General features: G+C 35.2%; 1 protein-coding gene across 4 annotated transcripts in view; it reads left to right on the top strand.

The window, feature by feature from the left end:
• Nucleotides 1-1,127: 1,127 nt before the first annotated feature.
• Nucleotides 1,128-21,640, top strand: part of Ipk1 (Inositol phosphate kinase 1) — a 794,094-nt gene continuing 773,581 nt past the window's right edge. For 3 of the 4 annotated variants that reach the window (XM_081761268.1, XM_081761270.1, XM_081761269.1), the window contains exon 1: nucleotides 1,128-1,351. The gene's annotated coding sequence lies outside the window, so the exon portion shown is untranslated. The remainder of the gene's footprint in view (nucleotides 1,352-21,640) is intronic. The other variant, XM_081761271.1, reaches the window with a different exon arrangement.

The raw sequence follows: 21,640 nt of genomic DNA, 5'->3' as shown, positions 1-21,640 counted from the left end.
AAATAATGAGAATAGTATTGAGTTTTGACCTCTGCTTTTGGTTTTAGAGCAATATGTTCGCAAGTATAAAAGTACAAACGATGGAATTTCGTGCACAGTCTGATAACGAATGGTTTTATTTTCATGTTTGCGACTGAAGTAAATCTCCAAACCACTTTAGTTTGTATCTGTAAAACTAATGAAAAACAAACATGGTGCTTTCGTGCATAAATGAGCACAAATGATGCACTAACCAATGACACTAATCCTAGTGTTGGTGCTATAGGTGGGCATGTGGAGGGATGCAATGTAAACTTTTTATCTGGAAAGAAATTGAAATAATTTGTACACAGCTTCCAAGAACCCTACTTTTAGTTTTCGTATTATGTTTTCGAAACTATTGAAGCATAAACAATGAGATGTCGTGCACAATAAATATACTAACGAATGGGCATTATTTCCATCATAATTGCTTGGTATCGGGGGGACAGCGTGAGCTTTGCTTTTGCTAGATTTTTACTTATATCTGCGAAACTATGGAAGCAAAAATGATGGGGTTTCATGCACAAATGAGGACGAAAGAAGAACTAATGAATAGGACTGTTTTCATAGATTTTGCTTGATGTCCGAAGCCAGCGTGAACTTCGCCGTCTATCAGATTTTACACTAGACTAACCCTTACACTTGTAAATCTAAAATACAGCTGTATTACTTAGTATTTAATTCTGCCGCCTGCAGAAATGTATTTTTATGTAAATGCGTTCCCTTACAGAGTATTGTGTTTTATTGTAAATTTTGCAAAATATATTGAGGCCAAACTTGACTAACACCATATACTCGGTAAATGTGCAATTTGTTTCGGATTATTTGTTCAGCTGCAGTTCCAAGTTCCATATAGCCTCAATGCAGGGGCGGATCCAGGACGGACTTCTGGGGGGGCGGGCGGTAGTAATACTGCTACTTTTAAGAGCTCCAAACTTGTTATGGATGGGTTTATTTATATATAAAATAAGAAAGTTTCCTCTTCTGGGGGGGCGATCGCCCCCCTCTGGATCCGCCCCTGCGCTCGATGTTGAAAAGAAACATTAAGCTACAACAACAACAACAACAAATGTTCGCATCTAGGTCTTCATTTGAACAAGTTCAACTTACTTCCTATCAGTTTCAAAATTTAAACATCAGATGGCAGTGTCGCGCGTAATAAGTGCTTTAAAACTGTGCAGGATTTTGAAACAAAATTGTGATTTTGACAGCCAAATTTCCGAAACTAAGAGATTAAATGACGCGGTATTTTACATTTTGTATTACTTTGTAGTGTCGGTATTTAATATGGGAATAGTGACACTTCAGAATTCATAGATAACAAGATGAGGTATGGGAGTTAACCAAACCGGTTACCTGTTATTCTTGTGCAACATGTGTAAATCCTTTAAGTACAAACGAAATTTTAATATTTAACTAATTCTGATTATTATTTTTTACAGTACTTCCCGTAAAAATTGCACGTTACATGTACAAGGCTAAAACATTGTAAAGACTACTGAATTTATAACTGAGTATTTCAAAACTACATTAGGTGTATAAGGTTGATCTACGAGGTACAAACAAATGCAGCTAGTTCTAGGATCAGGATGCTCGTCGGAATTCATAGAAAATGTCGGGCAAACTTTACAATGTCCGTTCCAGTTAGTATCCTTACCCAGACACGAGAAATAACATTCAATGGATGTGGAGAAAATGGGTTCAAACGTTCCTAACCTTAAGCTAATTTGATCCCACTCTACTCTTATATCCGTTTAAAGCTGTCGTATTTATCGCTGCGAAGCTGGAGCTTTTCTGGATGGCATTTAGAATCTTCCCAAACTCATTTTATGGCTTCAGAGCCGAATGCCTTGTTTTTGTCTAAATTGTGATAAAGGTAGAAATCAACGAGCCCTGTAGGACTTCTAACCTCCTTCTCTCGCTTAGCTATATTTTGTGAAGTAAGTAACACTGGAGATCTTATATGTTCAAGATTGGGGGGGGGGGACTAAAAGGTACCAGTTTTTCCTTTCAAATTAACTGTACAGTGGGCAAGTTTTTGAACTGATTCGTAGCGAACTGGTTCTTCTAAACAGTTCCTTAAATATCACTAGACACAAGTTTCTCACGAATCGAATCGGTTAGAAATCATGGTCAGGGACGTACGCAGGGGGTGGGTCCTGGGGGTCCGGACCCCCCCCCTGAAATTTCGACTTTTGTGTAAATTTAGCCTAATTATAGGGGCAATTTTAGGAATTTTAATATAAAATGCTCTCATATCGAGTTTGGACCCCTCCCGAAATAAATTCCTGCGCACGCTACTGATCTTGGTGGTTCAGACTGTAATGCTTTTACAATTAATTGCCTGATTCAAATGCTAATAGTTTTAAAACCATGCTAATTTTCCATCGTAGCACAATTCTAAATTTATCAAAACTTGAAATATGCAATGTAAAAAGGAAAAACCACATCAAGAATGACAATATTTCTCGTTTCCTATAAAGGGCACTCACTAGAAAATAAGGAAACAAAAACAAATGATCAAGGCCCGAAAACTAAAGTAAAAAAATGCACAAAAGAGAATACGAACAACATATTAGACTCAGTGGCGTAGCACACTTTTGCGGCCCCCCCCCGCAAAGTATAGAGAAGGGGCCCTAGTTGTAAAGCCGATAGAAGTAAGATTGAAGTTCTACTTCTTTAAATCTTTATTCATAGCAAGGCTTCGCGGCCCCCTATACCTCGGGGCCCCCCCGCACTGCGGGGGTTGCGGGGGCAGCTGCTACGCCACTGATTAGACTATATACATGTGGGGGAAGTCCCCTACACTTCTGAACAAAAATTAAAAATATTAAAACATACGAACGGCTCATAAAATTATACACTTTGAGGGAATAAGCCCCCGACCAGAACCAACTATCTGTATATTAAAATGCTAAGTTTATATAGGGTAAATGTGCAAGTAGTCGGCCATTTAAGGAGGTTTTCAACTTTGTTAAAGTATAAAAAAATCATTTTTTACTAATAACTTTTACTGCATATGCCATTACAAAGAGCAGAGTTTAAATTTTACGTTTGTGTAGCTCACATAGGAAATCTTTTATAAATAATTACACAGGTAAAAGAAAATACCAGAAACTCTAAAATAACCAGTAGTCAGCCTATGAAAACCAAAGGTCAGCCATTAGTTTAACCAGTACTCAGCCACATTATAGAATTGACTTTTTAAATGGAATTTAAGACTAATTCCCCAGTTTTCAAATTAAGGGACAATTATATTGCACTCAGACTTCCTACAGAGAAAAACTACGTGGAAAATGTACTGGGATATAGGGAAAAAAGACTTCTTGTACTTACCATAAACTAAGAAAATGTGCCTCGGCCTAGACTGGCCTATTTAATATTAATATATAGTCCTATTTACAATGATATTTATACTTAGCTATGACATTAATGAACTTCATATTAAAGGATTAAGCACATTCAGGACACACAAACAGTTATTTAGTAGCTTCTCCGTACGATAATTCACTGAGGCACGTGCATTTCAAGTGGCACCAGTGATCACAACATTCTTTAACATCTGATAATTTCTCCATTCTTGGTAGGATATCGCACTTGGAACTTTTTCTCTGGGCACATTTTTGATAGTTCTGCTTTTGATTGGAGCTTTCCAGAAAAGATACTGATCAAAGGCAGATGATATGGAAATGTTTGACGAAGGTTCTCTGAATTTCTTCTGAGATCATATGAAGTTATTTATGACACTACCGATTGTAGAAACCGAAGCAGACCTTTCACCTTGCGTCGTTTCAGCATAAGATGCCACAACGGATGTGTTGGTTTCCTGGTTTGAGTCAGACGTAACATCTATTTCTGATATCGCAGATGTATTTGTAGGCTCTAGAAGTCCAATTGCGGAAATCTGGTGTGTTCTGGGACTAAGATTATCGAACATCTCACTAGCAAGTACTGATGTAGCAGATCGATCCTCTTTGGACAGAAGAATAGTCCTATCTGTGTTCAGTAGTGTATTATACAGTATCTTTGGATGCAGTATCCTCAACGTACCTGGTTGCAAAATCATCTGACACTGAGTCTACTTCAGTAGAACATGTCTTTGGACTGGTTGAAAGAAACGCTGACTCACGCGTTCTTAAACTGTTAGACAAATTTTCCTCGCGGTCAGCAGTCCTTTTAATTTCTTGAAGAAGACTTTCAACATTATTTGCTTTTTCATTAAGATTCGATTTCAAGTATTCAATAACTTTCACAGCTGCCAGGTAGTACTCTGGTTAAAATGCTTGAAATGACTCTGTGACTCTCTGGTTTCCGTTGTCTCTCTTTAAGATAGGCTAACACGCATCTGTGCGTAAATTTACTTATGAAAAGATAAACCACGTTTTTAATTAGGTTTTGATAGAATGCAAGTGGGTTACTATGAAAAAGTGTAGCTAGGCTATGAGGTACTGAATGAGAAGCATGAGTTAGAATGTAAATATTTATGATTATTCTGTATTGGTTTGGGAATCAGGCAACTCTAGGAACGGAACAGATAATAATAATAATAATAGTTAAAGAGCAGTTGCAACCTTGGGCTTGAGAAATGCAACATTGTGCGGAGTAATTAAAATTATCAAATGAATTAGATATTGATATCCCTTATTTCCTCATAGTTACCTTAGATTAAAAGACTAACCTAGGCCTATGATCAAGATAAAAAATACTCATTACCTGTCTTTTAAATTTTAGACTGAGAATTCAGACCAGCCATAAATTCTTAATCTTTTTTCACTCAGTTCCAGGAAAATATAAGAATTGAAATAGTTGGTATTATAACTGTATTATGCTTGCATGATGCAATTAGTGACTTTATAATAGCTACTTTTCTTATTAAATCGTTAGGAAAATCTTCTACGTATTAGTTAAGTGTCTCAGTTGTAGAAATGTGCATTTAAGTTGAATGAATGGTAGGTAGCTGACTACTGGAGTATATGTATCCAGTAGTCGTCCGTTAGAAGTAATTGGGGATGACCACTGGAAAATGAAGTTAAGGGTTATTTCCAGTAGCCAGCCCCCCTTATTTCTACGCAATATCTTGTTTTGTATCAAAAACCACGATTTTTTTAACAAACTACATACATTCATGCATCGAAGAAAGAAATAGCTCATACCTTTTTACAATAATATAGTTTTAATTTAACTTTAAAGTAAAGCTTCTTCCTTATTTTTTTTATTAACAAAATGCTCACTATGCTCACTTGCATCAGCAGGCCTCAAATAATCATTTTTCTTTTCTGCTACGAGACGTCACACCAGGCCAGAACAAATGAGGTTGACTACTGGAGCTCTGATTTAGGTTTTAGTTGACTATTTGTTTGGTAACAGGTTACCGCATACTTATTTAATTGCTTGTTACTGAAAAATGGCTGACTACTGGAGACGGCTGACTTTAGGCACACTTAACCTATTTGTCTCCAAAGAAAAGTTTCTATGTTCGCCTTCCATCCTTTCGACAATGAGATCTCGAAAACCACAAGTGCTAGAAACCTGCCGCTTTCACTGGTCAATTGAATTGAATGGAAAAAGGCTTTATTCAAGCGGGCGAGGTTCAGCATATTGCTGCTCTACCACCGAACCCTTGTCGAGGAAGTACATTGAGTTATACAAAAAAACATACAATCGATTGAGTCAAAACATACGGTTATATACAACAAAAATACAGGTGTTCAGTAAGATGATTAAAAAAAAAAAAAAAAAAAAATGGTACTTTTATCAAAACACACTCACACGCACAAGTACGACAAGTGAAGAAAGAAAAAAAGCATACAAATACAAACATGATAACAAACACAAACCTGTGAATAACATAGAGACAAAATAAAGTATGCTTGTCATTGACATTGCGGGGGGAGGAGGGTGATGAAATATTTTTACAATGCATGATTATTTAATAAGGAATATGTACCAAGTCAAGTCTGATTTCATTTACGTGGTTCAAGTGATAGAATTCAAATCATGGGTACCTGAACTTAAATTTTGTTGGCTGATTAAATAAATTTTTAACATTTTCTTGAAAGAATTAAATGTTTTACCTTCTTTTAATACATTTGGTAGAGCATTCCATGACCTTGGTGCTAATACTGAAAATGCCGCAGTGGTTTTCTTGAGTCTATGGTGTGGAATATCAGACGTATTTCTTTTGCGTGTTAAGTGAGCGTGAATACTTGACCTAGCAGTGAGTTTCTTGTATAAATACGCGGGACGTGTTGTTTTAAGAATTTTATAAATGAGAGAGCAATAATGCAAATGTCGTCTTCTGGACATTGTCAGCATGCTATTGTTGTTCAGAATAGGCAAAATATTATCGAATTTTCGTATGTTGTAACAGAAGCTAATGCATGAATTTTGTACTTTTTGGATCAGAATGGCATTGCTTTTTGTTAGAAGCGGACCACACACAACATCACAATAATCAAACAAAGACAGTATCAGCGTTTGTGTCAGGAGTAGCTTGGTATCTTTGGACAGACAGTCTCGTATTTTGTACAAGTTTCTTAGTATTCCTAGAGCTTTTAAACACTGAGTAGAGACGTGATTATTCATAGAAAGTTTATCGTCAATTTGTACTCCAAGACTTTTAACACAATGTGAATAGCTAATGTTTGAAAAAAAAAATGAAATGAAATCTTTAAGTTTTACGTCCAACGATTATGCCGGTTAGGCTAAAGGAGACGGTGATGATGAGAGATGAATGAAATAGTGGAATGAAGAAAGTGGGAGGAAATGGGAGAACCCCGAGAAAACCCACGATCACGGTGTTTGTCCACCACAAAGTTCACACGGCATGAGCTGGGATCGAACCAGAGACCCAAGCACCGGAGGTGAACGCTCTACCACCGAGCCACCGCGCCCCCTAGCTAATGTTTGAGTCCACTATTTGTAATTCTAATTTGTCTGGAGCAATTTTATTAAGTTGATTAGCGGAACCAAGAACAGTATAAGTACATTTTAAGGGATTAGTAATAAGACCGTTATCAATACACCAGTTACTGATAGCCTTAAGATCTTGATTACGGGGTCGAACAACATGTGGTAAGTCTGAGGAAAGGCTTTTATAAACAATTGAGTGTCGACTGCGTAACAGTACATCTTTGAATGCAGTACAATAGATACCAGATCTGCAGTGTATAAAGTGAACAAAACTGGCCCTAAAATTGAGCCTTGTGGAACACCTCTATCAAGTACAGCAGCTTCAGAAATTTTATAATGAGAGGAACTACGTAAAGTAACTTGCTGTTTTCTCTTATGTAGATAGGATTCGAACCATTTTATGGTATGTACTGAAAAGTTGTAGTATTCCATTTTGGTAAGAGAACACCATGCTATACAAGGTCAAATGCCTTTGAGAGGTCTAATAAGACTAGTATGACCACATATTTGTCATTTAGTGCATGAAGCACATTGTCTTTAATACCTAACAAAGCAGTAAAAGTGCTGTAAAATTTACGAAACCCAGATTGTTCGCATTATCCTAATAGTTATACAACCTTTCGTCAAACAAAGTGTTACAAGCAGTCAGGAAAACTACGATTGGTATCAAATATTCAGATCATGTCTTGCCCCCCCCCCCCCTCACTTTTAACGTCCAACCGCCGCCACTGGTTGGAGTTCACTTCCGATACTTTGTGCGTTCAATTAGAGGGAATTTCCCGAGTACTTATTTCATGATGGCTCTTTCCAGAGAATTAATTAAAAAAAAAAAAAAAAAAAAAACACAGACATAATTCATATTTTATAAAGTAAATGTTTCAAAATGTCTTAGATGAAATTCAATATCTTCCAGCGTAAAATAAATAATGTTATTGTTGAATTATTCAGTTGAGACGCTTTGTGCGTTGAATTGCGGGAATTTCCCGAGCACTTCTTTCGCGACTTTTTTTTTCTTTCTTTCGAATGCAACTTTTTCTTGGTGTACATCGAAACTTCCACTAGTAAGGAAGTTTGAATTCAGCATTTGAAATAGTAAGAGTTACGTAATCTTCGGAACTCCGAGCATTAAGGTTCTTAAATTTGACAAGATTTTTTTTACGCTATTGCTGGTGTTGATTCTGCAGAATGCTTATTTGAAGAGTAGCAACAAATAACTGAACTAAACTGTTGTTGTTCGAAAACCAAATTTTACTCAAGAATACTTGTGTTACCATCAAAGGTAATAAAACAATAATAATAATAGTTTTACTAATGCACTACACATTTACTGGTAGTATCGGCCTTAAACCCGATGAGGGATAACGTCCCTCGGCGTCGCCGAGTCAGCGAGCACAGTGTTCACGGAAAGTATTTTCTAAAATATAAAATTGCATATCTTACTTCAAACAGGCTATAAGCATAATCTTACTTTAATTTGTTCTCTTCAAGCTAAGTTTTTTTTTTTAAATTATTTTTTAATTCATTTAGTACATTTAGAAGTTTATAAAAGTCTTACGTTGTTGTATACCTTAACGTGAAAACATCTAATTTGCCCAGGAAAGGCCAAAATCTGATAAAAATCACTTTTAATGTAATTACCTTAGTTGTACCAACAATATATTAACAAAAACCTCAAAAACTCAGGTGGGTTTTTTCAGGAGGGTCCAACCCGAAAAAACCCGGTGGGTTTTTTCGGGCTTGGCCCACTTGGGCAAACCCTGTTTATGACATCAGGACAATTTAGTTCTTCAGGGAGGTTCAACGATGAACTTTTTCCACCTATTCCCAAATTATGTAACGTCCGCCAAGTGTCTTTATTGTTTTTAGAGTTATTTACACGAAGGGAAAAATACGCAATCTTTTCTTGTCGAATAACTGCCGTAGTAAAATTACGAAGCTCTTTGTACTCATCCCAGTGTTGCTGCAACTTAGTGCGTTTGAACCTGCGGAGCGCACGATCGCGTATTTTCATTAGCAGCTTCGTATTACTAGACACATAAGGCAATTTGTTATTCGAAGCTTTAGCTGTTTTTATTGGCGCGTGCTGATCAAACAGATGTTTTAAAGAAGTCTGAAGAAAATTAACTTTAGCATTTATAGATTCCTGAGATTCAATTTGTCTCCAGTTGAAGGCTTCAGCATTTTGTAGAAATGCGTCGTGATTAAATATATTAAAGTTGCGATAACGAATAATATCAAATGACTTTCTTGGCGGTTTTTTAATGTTCAGGATAGCATGTCACCCAGTGGTCGGATGATCCAATGGGTGGACTAACGCCACTTGATGCTATCATGTCAATTTTATCTGTAATAATGAGATCGAGTAATGATTCACCGAACTCTGTTATCCTTGTTGGTTCTTTAATGTGTTGGACAAGCCCAAACATATTAAGGATACGGTTCAAATATTTTGTTTCGGCTTTGTCAAGACAGAGCTGATCACAATTAAGGTCACCTAGTATATAAAGACAATCAACTTGTGGATATACATATGTAATCAGATCCTCCAGAATAGACAATTTGGTTTAGGGGGTATTTGGTAGTCTATACATTGATACGATACCTATGCGTAGTGAATTTATTTTCACCATTACCGTAAGGCATTCTACTTGATCTATGTTACGTATTTCAACCAGTTTTACATCCAAATTTTCAAGATAATACATTAAAATTCCTCCAGCATGATGTTCTCTGTCTTGCCGAAGAACGGAGTAGCCAGGTATACTAATGAGATTTGTATCAGTTGAATTGTCAAGCCACGTTTCACTAACTATAAAAATAGCACACTGTGATTCTAGCATTAGTAAACGTATTTCATCTATTTTAGGTAAAATAGAACGAACATTAGCATGCTTAATTAAAAATTGAGACTGTTTTCCTGCCGTAAACTCAAACCTTTCCTGAAAAGTTTTGTTGATACTAGTATTTAAATGTTCCCTTGTAGCATGCCAGTGGTCATGAATGCTCCCTTGTACTATGTCTATGTTACTCATAACTATTGTTAAACAATTTTCTTACAATACAACTACAATATAGCAATAATGTACCAACTAGTAAACCCTTTAAAGCTAGAGTGGTACCCACCTTTGTCTCAGGCTTTGAAAAACAGTAATATAAATCTGATCCAACATCTCCATAGAGAATAAGTAACCTTCGTTTTACAAGAACAGAAATTTCACTACAAGTACACACATGAATATTGACATATACAAAAACACAATGGACACTAACAAAAATATCGTAAGACTGTATTGTACAAAGCATGATGATGCAGGCACTAAGAGAAGTGTTCAGTAGACTAATCAACATAATACAAATATATATATATATATATATATATATATATATATATATATATATATATATATATATATATATATATATATATATATATATATATATATATATATATATATATATATAATGTATCCACTTTCACAACAGACGAAACTCGGTCCACATTTGCTGTTGACAGAGTACACTACGCTGAGTTTAAATGGCTTCTAGCTCACTTACAGTGGTTATGAAGTGCTTTTGCTTCCCTTTTACAACAACTATTTTATCGTCTTGAGTAAAAACATCCCTTGTACCAAATTCTGTGTCGCGTTTTTGAGTAGTTGCAGCCGAGCCTTACAAAGATCTTCTCTGATTGTGATACCTGAATTCTTAAACTTCCTTTTGCTTCTAAATACCAATGATCTGATCCTGTATTTTGTAAATTTCACTATGATAGGTCTGTTCTTACCGGAAACCACTGGACCAATTCTGTGTGTTCGACCCAGGTCAGAATTGTGAAGTTTGACTCCAAGACGATCTTCAAACAGAGACGGAGCAATTGCATCCGTATCATCTTCTTCAGTTCCGGTAAACCTAAAATTCGAATGCTATTCCTCCGTTGGTACTGCTCTAGTTCTACAATTTTGTCACTTAGATCGGCAATTGTTTTGTCACGTTTTTTAAGTTCACTCTTCATGTTGTGCATACTTGTTTTCAGATCGCTAACCTCATCACAGTTAAATTTCATGGTTTCCTCCAAACGTTCAATCACCACCTTTATTACAGTTTCAATAATGGAATCTATGACCTTCGTTACCTCTGGAGACTGAACGGTCGATTTCACTAGATTACAAGTCTGTTTCACAAGATCATCTTTTACATTTTGGGATGACAGTGCATTTGGAGTGCCGGTGTTCTCGCTTCGTGTATTCTTCGTCGTATTTCACTATTAACACACAGAAAAACAATATATATTTTACTTTAAAAGCAAGCTTAATGGTTTATGAACAACAAATACATACACTCAGCACTGTCTTCATAAACATCGCTTCATAAACAGCACAAAAGTGGGAGATTTGTTACGCACTCCTACACGCTGGCGGCCATATTGATAGATTTGTGTAGGTTGTCCAGTTCTAAGGAATATTTTTAAAACATGGCCTTTATTTCTTTATTACATTTTTTAGGGGTACACTGGAAGTGTTGAATTTTTTTTTAAAAAATCTTATGAGTTATACGTTCCAACACATAGTTGTGTACAGGGAATGTTTATATCTCAAGCGTTTGTTTCATGGCCAAATGACAATGAAAAACGAAAGATAACTATTTTTCCAAGCTAAGATGAATCTTTATTATTTGGGATGTTTTGCGCAATGAACACCATATATCACTGGCATTATAATTGTGTATGTAATGTATTTGTTCATTACATACTGCATGCAAGAGAAAAGGAAACGCTGATCATACGTGAATTAGAAACTCCAACCAGAAGTAGACTTAAATCTTGCAAACGGTGCGAGATATTGAAAAAATAATCGAAAAAATCTCTCCTTTATGGTACCCCTTGATGATTTTTATCTTCACTTGTGTCTGTAAAGGGTTATTTACGGATGTGAGGAATGACAAGGAGATTCATGCTTATATGTAAATGATGCGCTGTGTAGAGAGTGCAGAGTCAGCTAGTGTATCGTAAAAAATAAGAGTAATTAGAAATAAATACCTGAAATTTTAGTGTGGAAGATATAGTTCGGTAGCTTGATCCATAAATAAATATTTGTCCCGAATATTATAACTAGAACAAGATTTCGTATTTCAGAAATAATAGCGAAACCACATCACCAGTCCTTCTGAACCATGTGTACGTCTCAAGCTTCTCGGATGACTCCAAGCGTTATGTATGTCCAACTAATAGAATTGAGGAAAGTAGAGGAATAGTTCATAGTTAAATGTCTCCACTGAAAATTAATAACGAATAACCATTGAAAAACTGTAAACTTCATTGACACATACTAATGTTTACAACCGATATTTAAATTCAAATTTCTAGTTTGTTTTTTGTCAAAAGGAAAATGCACCACATTAGATAGGATCCTCCAGGAAAACAGCTTAACACAAAAGAAAGCAAAACTTACGAAATGCACCTGTAACAACGAACCCAGCACATGAGGTAAAATCAAAAGCAAGACCACATGAAGACGAACGTTATTACAACACATTATGTCGAAGTCATATCCATACTTCCGCGCTCAAACAGAAAAGTAACAATACTCAACAGTAAGTCATCGCGTGACTATACCAGTAACATATAGAACAGATTCGTTACTGGTATCAAAACCGAAACCAGAAAATTTCAATCACTGAACCGAATAAAGTGAATGAAATGACCAAATTAAAATTTTGCCGTACAGTGTATTGTACATAATTCAAATTCAAATGCCCTTATTAAAGTGGGTAAAATTCACCCACGGCTGCTATAACACCTAACCCTTGTCATCAAGAAAAAAATAAAACCAAGAGTAAAGAGTAACAATATAAAAAGTCACATTAAAAATAAGATGGTTAAAAAAAAGATACAAAAGTATAATTAAAAGTAACGTAAATATATGTTAGATTTCATGCATGTGAAATACAGAATTTTTTACAAGGATAAAAGTAAAAGAAATTCTGTGTTATTTCACATCAAATTGTACACATCGTGAGTACTTAAAGGGTAATCGCTGACATTGAATAAGTAAACTTTTAAAGTGTTTTTAAAGTTATTAAATGACTGCTGGTCTTTAATTATGGCTTTGATATATAGAGAGACATCCCTCTACTTGTTTTAGTCTTTGCTTTAGTATGTTTTTTACTGGTACGATTCACATAAGAATGAAAATCTGACTGATGGTGAGCTTAAGATGCAAAGTATTGAGGATATTTCATTCTCAGAATGTTATGAAACAGTAATAACGCAGGTATATTCTTCTTGATATTGTGAGAATATTATTATTGTTCAGTGTGGTTAAAATATGTTCTTTTCTTTTCAGATTAAAGGCAAACCGAATGCATGAGTTATTATTACTATTATTATTATTATTATTATTATTATTTTGTTTGTTTGTTTTTGTATAGTTTCAGATTTGTAAGCCGAAAGAGATTGTCCCTATACTGCGTCACAATAGTCAAAGGTAGAATAAGTACATTCGTTAGGTATAGTTTTACAGAAGAGGTTAAGTATTCATTTACTTTGTAAAAGCGACGTAATAGAAAAATTGCTTTATTATATTGAGTAGAAATGTGCTTATTCCATTTAGTTTCCTAACAGTGAACCTAAAATAAATCCCTGAGGCATTCCCTTGTTAACACTGAGGGCACGGATATAGAACAGTACGATGTTCTTAGATACACTTGTTACTGTTTTCACGATAAGTAGAATTGAAACAATTTAACAACAGTATCAGATAGGTTATAATATCTGACAAGTAAAGGGTCCAAATGGATGAATCCAGTTGCGGGATGAGAGATAGTGCGTCTTATAAAGGATGTGAATATATGTGTATGTGCAAAGTTATTGCGGCTGAGCGCCATAAGAAACGGAGAGGGAGGGGGTCAAAGTTGGTGGGGGAAGGGCTATGCTATGTTATACAAATACATCAAATAAACTGTTGAATCGTAAAAATAATGGAAGGTAGACAATGCAAACGATGGTAGTAAGCGGTGGTAAGATAGATAATCAGCATTGCATTCCTAATCGAAACACAGTCTTAACACATGTGCCGCATGACTACCTTTCCATTTTTAAAAAAATATCACAAATTTCAAAATGGCAGCGAAGGTTCGTGATCTACTCTGCCCATTCTTCTTTTGCCAATATGTAAAATTACCACCGTTTGTATTGTCTTCCACTATTTTTTACGATTCAGCAGTTTATTTGATGTATTTCTATAACATAGTATAGCCTTTTTACCACCAACTTTGACCCCCTCCCTCTCCGTTTCTTATGGCGCTCAGCCGCAATAAATTTTCACATACACATATTTTCACATCCTCTATCAGGCGCACTATCTCTCATTCTACAACTCGATTCATCCATTTGGGCCTTTTACTTGTGAGTTTGGCCAACAACAGCTTATGATTTACAACAGCAAAGACCTTAGTTAGGTCTAACAAGACCAAAATTGTTACCTGATAGCTATCGAAAGCATGGAATATCTCATTGGTAACTTCAGCCATTTCACTAGCAGTACTATATAATGTTTAGGAAATCCAGACTGAACAATAGGAATTAAGATAGTCCGATAGTTGCTGCAACACTGTCGGTAAAATACTTATTGGACGAAGATCATTTGCAGATTTTGCTTGAGACTTTTTAGACACTGGTAGTACTTTTGACATTTTCCAAACTGGGAAAGCAGCCATTTACTAATTTTATATATATATATATATATATATATATATATATATATATATATATATATATATATATATATATATATATATATATATATATACATACATATATATATATATATATATATATATATATATATATATATATATATATATATATATATATATACACACATACATATATATATATATATGTATGTGTATATATGTATATATAATATGAGTTAAGGGAAGCAATAGAAATGGCAGTGCTAGCTTGAGCATTTTTGTAGTTATTTTTTCAAATCCTGCTGCAGTAGACTTTCTGTTGTATAGTGCTTTCCTTACGTCTGCTTCGCTCCCTGGATGTAATTGGAAACGTTCATTTGCGTTTGAGTGTCTTTTTTTATTTTTTTCTTTAAAAAAAAAGATGTAAATCGAGTAACTTGTTGATCAACTTTTTATGAATTTGGCGAGAATAGCCTCGATACATTGACAAAATGATTGTTTAAATAATTTCGATCATTCAGTTCATCAGGAAGTGTTAGAGATGTTTTTCTGTTAGTTCCTGTCCTAGTTTCCACTTATTTTGTTGATTTGTATATTTTTAGTGCGATGAGAGAAGTATGCAATTTTCCAAATTGTTTCGTTTCAAACGACTCAGTCTCTTCCCAATTAATGAGTTTGTATGGACGTAAAAATTCTCTTGATTGAAAGAACTTTAGCCCCGGTAACTAATAATTTCAGGTGGAGAGATGGGAGAGCCATTGGCATTAAGTTCCACCTAGGTGACAAGAGTTCTAGTGGGAGCACTGACTCCATTTAAAGATACTATTTCTACACTGTCAGTAATAATAAGATCCAATAGTGATTCGCTTAATTCAGTTATTGTAGAGGGTCCATTTAGTAAGTAGGTAAAGTTTAAGGTATTTATTGTTGAACTCAGGTAGACAGTTTCAGACTTCTCAGTACAGGGTTGGTCACAATTGAAGTCTCCAATAATATAAAATGTGTCAACTTGAGGGAATAGTTCAAACACATTATCTCATAATTAATCGTGTACTGTATATATATTGAGTGATCTGTACAAGGCAGCAACGTCTATTGAAATGGTAGTGTGCCTGTCTAAATTATCTTCTGAACTTGAAATAATCTTTAAGCTCAATTTATAGGGTATTACATCAATAATCCCCCGCTTCCATATAGATCTTGACCAATTAAGGACTACCCTGGTATCAAGTTGCTTTCTGCTGATAGATTTATCCAAGCACGATAAACGCAGAACATCGCACTGCACTAATAATGAATCAAACTTTATCAATTTTGGGGAGAATTATTAATTTCGAAGAGTGAACTTCATTCATTTTCTGAACTATAATCTTATTTTTATTTACAGCATTACAATCAAAGACATGAGATAAATTACATTATTATCCTAACCTGTCCTAACACTACACTACAAACACAAATCTTGATAGTCACAATAAATCAGAGAAAAGTTCTTTTACAAGTCCTGTAAATTCGACGTTTTGCAAGTGGTTCATTCTTCTTGCCTCCTGTCGCTGATAGTAATTCGTGTAGGTCTCTCTGATTGTTTATTATCTTCCTTTGGTTGTTTACCATTATGAAAATTCTCCCGTCGCTCGTGTAACAGTCCCATACTCCATAAACCTCTCTAGCAGCACGAAGAAATTTTTGTCGTCTTACTGTTAGCGATTCGGTAATTAGGATTTTCTCACCCTTAAGTTGCCGTTTCTGTCTCCATATCTGGTCGCAGCACCAGTAGGCAATGTTTTATATATATATATATATATATATACAATAATAGACCTATTTTCCTCCTGCACTACTTCAGGTGCAGTTCGTTTTCGGTTCATACTGCCAATCCGATGACATGTAACGACACCTTCAGCTTGGAACAAAACACATTTGAGGCCGATTTCTATGGGTCTTCACCGGGACTATCGGGAATTCCATGTACAACCAAGGCAAAATTGCATCTACTGTATTGCCGAAGATTTTCTATCTTTTCTTCTTAAAAAGACACGTGTTTACTTCTTTTATTCAGCTTTTCAATGTCAGAACGAAGGGTAAATAACTGCTTTTTCACTTCTGATAATTCACCACAAATGTTCTGAAGCTGTGATTGCTTATTAGGAGTCGAAATGGACTTCTTCGGGTTGGACTCGAGAACTTGAGCTAACTTCTCGTCGGTGCGTCGTACACCTGATTCCAAGTTGTCACATCTTCCCTGTAAATTGTTTGTGTTTGGTGGCATTTTAGCAGTGTTGGTATTAGTTATGTCAACACTGCGAACAGTTAGTACAAAGAGTAATGTTTAGATGCATGGAAACACACACAAAATGTAATGTGTAATCAGTTGAATATGTTCACTAGTATTAGTAATACTGGCTTATGTATAATCACATACAAATAATGTTATATTTGTTATTTATCAGGAAGACAGGCCACAATCACTGAAGGCAATTTACTCGTGACGTCTCCCAGCCGCCATCTTCAGCTTCTAAGATAGGATTTTACTAATGTAATAGTGCAGTATTCACCATTTCACAGTAACGTGTTCCATCACATGTTGAAATTCATTTTCCCGACTCGATCAAATGATTATTGAAGTTTATTGTTTTACTTCCTTAATCTTGTAAATGTTGTGATTATAGTGATGTGTAATTAAATTACATAAATTAGGGATGTTCAAAGATGTTTTGTGAAGTATAAACCTTAAAGAAATAAATACAATATTGGTTTCAATCATTTTTAGCTTGTAGGGGCTACGGTGGCTCAGTGATAGATCGTTCACCTTTGGTGCGTAGGATTCTTGGTTCGATCCCAGTTCGCGCAGTGAGCTTTGTGCTGGACAAACACTGTGTGCGTGGTTTTTTCTCGGGGTTCTCCCGTTTTCTCCCACATTCTTCGTTCCACCATTCATTCATTCATTTCTCACCATCACCATCTCCTTTAGCCTAGCTGGGATAACTGAGACGTAAAGCTTAGAGATTTCATTTTTAACTTGTGATTTTTGTTGAACTCATTCTCGCAGTGAGTAATGATGTCTTTGTGAAAATTGCTGATAAATTTCACAGTTTCTGCTTGCATAATACAGCGAAAAAGGAGTGTTGATAGTGTGGTACAACTTCGCATTATAGGGGCCACAGTGGCTCAGTGGTAGAGCTTCCCCTCTGGTGCTTGGGGTCCCGGGTTTGATCCCAGCCTCCGCCAAGTGAATTTTGGTTAGACAAACACCGTGTGCGTGGGTTTTCTCGGGATTCTCCCACTTTCTTCATTCCACCATTTCATTCATTACTCATCATCACCGTCTCCTTTAGTTTAACCGGCATATCCGTGGGACGTAAAACTCAAAGATTTCATTTCATTTAAACTTCGCACTATTGTACAATTAGTGTGTATAAGATCAATTTAGAATAATGTAATTAGCATGTCATTTGTGCTAGTAGATGGCTGCAGGTTATATTACCATTTTTGTGTAGCTTACATGAAATTTGATGAATGAAACAAAAGCGTGCTGCATATTATCCTTCTGAATGTAGTAGTTATTTTTATTAAGTAGTATCATTGTCATTGTCAGATCTAAATGTAGCCGTTAGGAGAGGACAAGCAGCAATAAATAAATTTGTGTATTTTGTAGAAATGCTGTAAAAATAAATAATTTGTTTAAGTTTTTATTGGCAACGAACGAGTATCTTTTAGCGACATAAAAATTCGATTTTGTCGAAAGCTGCGAATGAGAATCACGTTATTCAGCTTCGTGGGTGTATCGGTTGATATTTTCTTATCTTTGAACAGTATTAGAGATAAACAGACCCCATATACTTGGCTTTTCTCTGGGTTCTCCCACTTTCATCATTTCACTATTATTACCGATCTCATGATCACAGTCTTCCTGAGCCTCGGTGCATAATCAGATGATAAAAAATAAATAAATAAATAAATAAAACCTAATTAATAGTTTTTGAGTTTGTCCTAATTATGAATGTTCATCCTAGTGGTGGTTGTCATAATGAAAAGCTTGTTGTATATTTTAGTGTCAGTTTCATCTCAGTAGTTATCGTACGATGTGAACTTTTATGTTTACAAAATAGTTCGTTTTCCTCGAAGACTAGGCATCAGGATTATTAACAGGTTACAACAGATCATAATTTACCTTGACTGAAGAATTTAGCTGTATTGATAACTTTACTCTACTCGTTCGGAACTTGGCTACTTTTGCATTGGGATTCCAGTGTACTGAAATAAAATATCCAACAGCTGTAATGTCTGTTAATGCAATTATGAAAATGTTTTCTTATTTAGTGATTGTTTATCATGTTTGTAGCACTGTGTGTGGTCATGCTTCCGTTTTCTTGTATCATTTCCAACATAAGGGTGGATTCCTTAGAGAAGCCGTTAGGATTGAAGCAGTAATAAAATATCACTTTTCTCCCTTACCAGGCTTTTGCAGCGCTGGTGTGTCTGCCTCTTGACTCTGAAAGCATAATTTATGTGGTATGCTATGGACGATACCAATCCGATCTTGACCAAGCTTGTAGGGTGATAAATCTTGACGAGCTAAGTACGCAGATGAAATACTTTGGTATGCAGATCATTGGTCCTTGTGTTATTGACAATCATATTTGAGTTTGAACTTAGTGAAATCAAGACATTTTAGTAAATCGCAATCGATGCTACCGATGTTACCAAATTGGTACGATGGTACAACTACACGACCTTGGTACTCTTGCTAGCTTAAGGGTCTTCACTACAGCGAAATTAAATTACCGCTAATTTTAGAATTTTTCTGTATTATCTTCAAAACAAATAAACATATTCGAAAAGCAGAAACGTAGTGATCTAGACAATACGAGTTTGCATGTGATACCTTTACCACAATTCATCTATCTGCTTTTGGTATGCCGCTATTTACAGAACCCGCAAAAAATGCTAAATCTATCTACAATTGCAAATCGAAACCAGATAGATGAGTTGTGATAACGGTATCACATGCAAAATCGTATTGTCTAGTTCACTACGTTTCTGATTTTCGAATATTTTTATTTGTTTTGAAGATATACAACGACTCACCAAAGGTAGTCGTCAACCTGGTTCGGCTAATGATATAAGTAAATCTTGAGTGGTAATAATTGTTTACACATAAAAATATCTTCAATAATTATATACACTATTATTCTCACCTTTTCTATCGAAATTACAAGTCGATGATCGGTATTAAATGGTTTATTAGTTGATACTCTTTTAACGTATTTTCACTCAAACTGTCTTGCAAACATACATGTTGACTAGGTATCTATAAACAACTACATAGCAACGAATTATACAATAATGTATATTTCTTTACATATATTAAAAACATTCTTCTTTTGTTATTTTTAAATTAACATTATATCAAGTATAGTGCTTGAGTATGAGCACTTTCTGCCCAAGGTACAGGTAATTATTAAACGATACAAAGTATATCGTTGTAGATATTACAGCAAAACTTTAAAATTAGCGGTAGTTTAATTTCACTGTAGTGAAGACCGTTAATGTGAAATGTTATGGTGTGTAGACATTTTGTTCCCTTGGTGTTGGTCATCAAAATTTAGTTCGGACTCAGTGAAACTAAGAAATTTCACTAAAATGCAATGGATGGAACTCATCTTTTAATTTTGACCAAATTTGGCGTGGCGTAGACCTTTATGATCTTAGTACGCATGTGAAATATTATGTACAGATCTTTTGTTCTCGAGTTATAGACCTTCAAAGTTTGAGTTTAGGCTTAATTTTTTTACTAAATCCAAATCTGAAATCTAATGGCCAGTAAGCCCGGAATACTTGCACAACATAGTAATCCATATGCCTACTAAATTCATCAACCACTTCAGATATGGTGAAGTGAAGTCCGTTGGTTATCGAGTTATTGGCCATCAAAATTGAGGTTTGGATGTAGTGAAATTTTCACAGAAAATATTCATTAGACGCAATGAATGAAGCTCATCTGATTTTGACTGGTTTTAGCATTATGGTAGACCTTTATGATCTTGGTACACATATGAAATATAGTTTGCATATCATTGAAGTATGGTAGCAAATAACTCAAGAACCAAAGGCTTTTATCACGTTATTTCATACACGTGTTAAGGTGTACTAACATTTCAAGTTTGGTCACTTTGAGGCCATTGGTTCTCAAGTTATTGAGCATGAAATTTCGGTCTTAGACTTAACATACCTGTTACGGGAAGTAAGTGCAGAGTGTGTTTATAATCAAAATTTCTTAAAACTCAGCGAAGAACGATTTTTCGCTCGTGAAATTCCACTATATGTATGTAGTATGGTTAATTTATCATTTAAGGAAACACACTGCCTTAATGTCTTAGTTCATTCCTTCACCCATGGGTTATTGGTCATAATTGTATACTAGAAACTTTACTATTCAATTGCTTCATTGGATAGTGTTTAAATACGTATAAGCATTCTGATTCCAGAAGTAGATGCATTTATTTTTATAGTATATCAACCTTTGATATCCATAGTCCTCAAGACATTCATTAAGGATTAAGGAACAACGGGAGGAAGCATCAACATCAATTCTTCTCAGATAATTCTGCCTTGGCCTATTCTTTGTATGAACCAAGTAATATTTAACAGACGTAACCAGCAGAGAAAGCTTTCTCTCTTGTGGTGTCGTGAATCCTATGTTTATTAACCACATAGTTTCAAATGTTCATTGCGCGTGAGGGTCATGCTTAAAATTTTCCTACCTTGCTTGATTTTTGGCTTACTGTGTGACGTAACGAAATGTGTGAAAAATGATATTTATATTCTTATATTTATTCTTCCAAATCCCTTAACCGAATATTAAATTCGACATGGTAATTATTTTAGCTGCTAAGTACTTTCTCAGGAAAGATTTCCAAAAGATTCAATCTAGAAGTTTTTTTTTTTTTTTTTTCATTCATCCTGAACCTATTTTTTAAACCGCTAGAGATATAGTCGTGTATAGGTCTTTTCG

This window comes from Thermobia domestica, chromosome 6 (assembly GCF_964235325.1).
Source record: "Thermobia domestica chromosome 6, izTheDome1.hap1.1, whole genome shotgun sequence".
Lineage (NCBI taxonomy): Eukaryota > Metazoa > Arthropoda > Insecta > Zygentoma > Lepismatidae > Thermobia > Thermobia domestica.
Note: the sequence above shows the minus strand (reverse complement) of the source record. Positions and strands in the feature narration are given on the sequence as shown.